The 3,990-nt window shown below is 45.7% G+C and overlaps 1 pseudogene across 1 annotated transcript; it reads left to right on the forward strand.

Annotated features, from left to right (window-relative positions):
• Positions 1-2,726: 2,726 nt before the first annotated feature.
• LOC309554890 (deubiquitinase OTUD6B-like) lies at positions 2,727-3,783 on the forward strand (annotated as a pseudogene). Its single transcript has one exon. The product of its transcript is annotated as a deubiquitinase OTUD6B-like (transcript).
• Positions 3,784-3,990: the final 207 nt, after the last annotated feature.

The following is a 3,990-nucleotide window of genomic DNA, read 5'->3' on the forward strand; positions in this document are numbered from 1 at the left end:
GGTAGGTAATGCCTGTAGCAGTGCTCTTAGTTCTGCATCCATCCGCAGGGCCAGCACACCCTCCTCCTTACCATATCCATCCGGGATGTCAGCGTTCACTCCTGATGTTCCCATTGAAGTGGGATGGGTCGGGCCCGCACTCTCACCTCTCTGAGTGCTCCCGCTGGCTGCATCTGCTGCGGTAGCTTGCCGTCCACGAGGCGCGGCCATCTTGGATCCTAGAGGGGTTGTCACCGGAAAGAACTGTAGGATCTCAGCTTCGGGTTTGGGTAGGTTAATTTTTTTTACTGAGCCTCTGGTTCTCCTCTTCTTGGTTAAGGTCATCTCCCGCTAGATAGCACTTATTGGCTCCGTATATGGCTTCGTGTATGTCGGCGGGTCGGAGGGGTTCCCGGGAGCTCAGCACGCGTGCAGCTCTACTCCGCCATGTCTAAACCAAGCCCCCGTTGACAACTATTTCAGTTGATATGCAACACAGCGGGAAGTGGATTTCAATCAATAGTTAAAGTGATTCTAAAGGTTGAAGGTTTTTTACCTTCATGGCTTCTATGAATGAAGGTAAAAAGCTTCAGGCTGCTGTAACCCCACCCCCCCCCCACCTGCCCCCTCAATACTTACCCGAACCTGATCTCAATCCAGTGATGTGCATGTGACGAGACCCTTGCTCGCTCGCTTCCGCTCTCCTGACACTCCTCTGTTTCTATTGAGTCAGCTTGCAGATCGCAACGTCTGATGGTTCGGTCAACCTCCCAATATGTCACTCTCTTTGAAGTATGAAAAATTAGCACATTTAATTATTAATGGATAAACACTGCTGCTTGTGTTTCCTATAAAGGAATGATATATTAAAGTTTGATCATTGAAAATTTGCACAAAGTTTGAGTTGTTGCCCATTGCAAATATAGAAATTCTTATTTAATATCCCTACAGAAAGAACTGTGAAGTTTGATTGGCAACAGTTCCTTGCTGTAAACATTGGGTAGGGAGAGAATCCTCAGCCCTGTGAAAGCTCCAAGTCCCAACATTTTCTTTTCTGAAGTAGTTTGTAGGGATGAGTGAATCCATTCAGAAAGCCGGGTCAGATTTCTGAAAGATCCTGAATATACAGTATGCTGCAAAATTTATCCAATTCAAAAAATTATCACACAGTTCATAAATTGGCTCCTGTCTAAATTGGCCCTAGTATGTGTATACATGAACGTAAGTTAGGGACCTTAGATTGTAGGCTCCCTGAGGGCAGGGACTGATGTGAATGCACAATATATATGAGTAAAGCGCTGTGCAAATTGACAGCGCTGTAAAAGTACCTGAAATAAATAACTAAATTTTGATTTACTTGGTGGCTAGATTGTGTGAATCCTCAAAGATCAGGTAGACCTTTGTGGAAATATTCAGAATTTGATAATTATAATTCGATCCCCTTAATAATTTGTAATTATCATACTGACTATTGTGGTCTAAATAATAAGATCACCATTCTCCAAAAATATCCAATGCCTCTTGTTACTGAACTCTTCAGCCAGATCCTGAGGCCACAGTTCTGAACTGAGCACGATTAGGAGGGAAGGGGCCAAAATAATGGACAAACTGAGCAAACATATCAGTTCCTAGAGACTTTTTTCTGCTGTTTAATTTTTGATTGACAACTCGAAAGGTATTCTTCCCTGCCTTGCGCTAAGTTTGCCTATAGTAACTATATCCTCCCTTTGCACCGATTCTGTCCAGCTGAGCTGCACCTCTTGCATTTCATACTAGCACATTATGTAAAACTTACCTTAGAACGAAGCCCTCCAGCAGTGGGCTGTCACTGCTGAAGGTGCTTCCATCTTCACCCGGTCTTCCTTCCAGGTTCGCTGGCTGTGTGAGTGGCAGGAGGCGCAATGACGTCACTCCCACACGTGTGCGCAGGAGCCAACATTTACGGCACAGGACTCTGAAGGAACGTCATGGGTATGCTGTTCCTTCAGAGCGCATACGCCATGATGTCATCGGCTGCATCTTAAAGTGGGGTTCCACCCTAAAATGCACCTTTTTGCCATATTCTTCCTCTCTGTCACCTGAAAAATAAATGGATAATCACACTTTTTTTTCTTCTTTACTTACCTTGTTTTAGAAGAAAGTATACTCACCTTACTTCCTCTTCCTCCCTCTTCGGCCGCGGCCCGCGCCGTCACTTCCTGCTTGCATTGATTCCTGGGAGCTGAACGTCATCGCTCCCAGGAATCAATGCGCCTGCACCGGCCCCGCTCGTCAGTTCCGGTGCAGGCTCATCATTCCCTGCTAAACAGCTTCTGGGCATGCCCAGAAGCTGTGCAGGAATGGCGTGCCTGCACGGGACATGACGAGCGGGGCCGGTGCAGGGCATTCTGAGACGAAGAGGACACAGAAGAGGACGCCGAAGAGGATGCGCTGGCTTCAGCTGCCCACACCTGAGATGCCAGCGCTGGACAAGACATTTCCAAGGTAAGTATTTCTTCTAAAAGGTAAGTGCAACCTGGGACAGTTCAGAGGCTATCCATTGTGGAATGTACTAGCCCTGACTGTCCCGGGGGTATTTTTATTAAAAAAAAAACTTTACGAGGGTGGAACTCCGCTTTAAGTAAATATCTCCTAAACGTTGCACGTTTAGGAGATATTTACAGTACCTATAGGTAAGCCTTATTATAGGCTTCCCTATAGGTAAAAATTATAAGGTGTGGACGGGGATTGCTAGGACATCAGGCAGCGTGCAGTGTCAGTGCAGGATGTGTGGAAGGTAAGTGGAATGGATGAAGAGGAGCAAGGAGCGAAGGAGGCCTCACTGCACAGGCAGCATCGGAAGAAGGATCTCCAGGCCAAAATCCAGAGTATGAAAAATGTTGTGCCTAAAAATTACAAGAAAAGACGAAAACAGCTGACAGAAGACATTGCTAAGCTAGAAACTGAACTGGATGAAAAATACAAACAATATCTGGCAGGCTTGGTACAGAAGCAGTGTGCCCAGACAGAGATAAACAGTGTCACTAACGGGGTCAACGGTTTGGATCTTGAAGCTGAAGTGCCTGCTCAGCAACCTCGTCTGTCTAAAGCACAAAAGAGGCGGGAAAAGAAGGCAACCTTGGAGAAAGAGCTAGATGAGCGCATAGCAGAAGCGGAAATTGAGAACCTGTCTGGAACTCGGCACCTGGAAAGTCAGAAACTCTCCCATATCCTGTCAGAGAGACAAGATCAGATCAAGCACATGCCGTCAGATGGTCATTGCATGTACAGAGCTATTGAACATCGGCTGAAGGAGCGGGGTGTGAGACTGACTCTTCACCATTCTCAGGCTCCAAACTGCAGACTACATGCAGAGCCATGCAGATGCAACTCTGCCACAGGGGAAATGTACACCCAGCATGAGTTTGAGAAGTACTGCAGTGAAATTGCAAACACACCAGCGTGGGGTGGACAGTTGGACCTCAGGGCTTTGTCTCACATCCTAAAGATCCCTATAGAAGTCATTCAGGCAGACTCCTCTCCTATCATTAATGGTGAGGAGTACTTGGGAAAGCCAATCACTGTGGTATATATGTGACATGCTTATGGACTGGTGGAGCATTATAACTCCATAGAACCACTAAATACTACACCTGCAGAATCGTTTTCTGTGCCAAATATATACTGCCAGAGTCCATTATGATTTACTATGTGGTCTTTAACATAGGAGCATTTGTTCCTTAACCACATATATAGGCAGCCATTTTAAAAGCTGAAGATATTGGTAGCGAACCAGCCAATCAATTCACTAAGAAAAACTATCCATGAACACTGATGAGAGACTTCTGTGATCAATCTAGCGAGATGATGACCTGCCTTTACTCATAGTGGGTACACATTGCGTTCTTTTTTTCTGTGGTTTGTATCGACAACCATTTTGCAATTATTTATCATGGAGCAAAGAATGGGGGGGGGGGTGACTGGAACATAATTGTATCCCTGAAGTGATCATTTTACTTCTGTTTAGAGATT

The sequence above is a fragment of the Pelophylax lessonae genome, assembly GCF_965119305.1.
Source record: "Pelophylax lessonae genome assembly, chromosome: 4".
NCBI classification, from domain to species: Eukaryota; Metazoa; Chordata; class Amphibia; order Anura; family Ranidae; genus Pelophylax; species Pelophylax lessonae.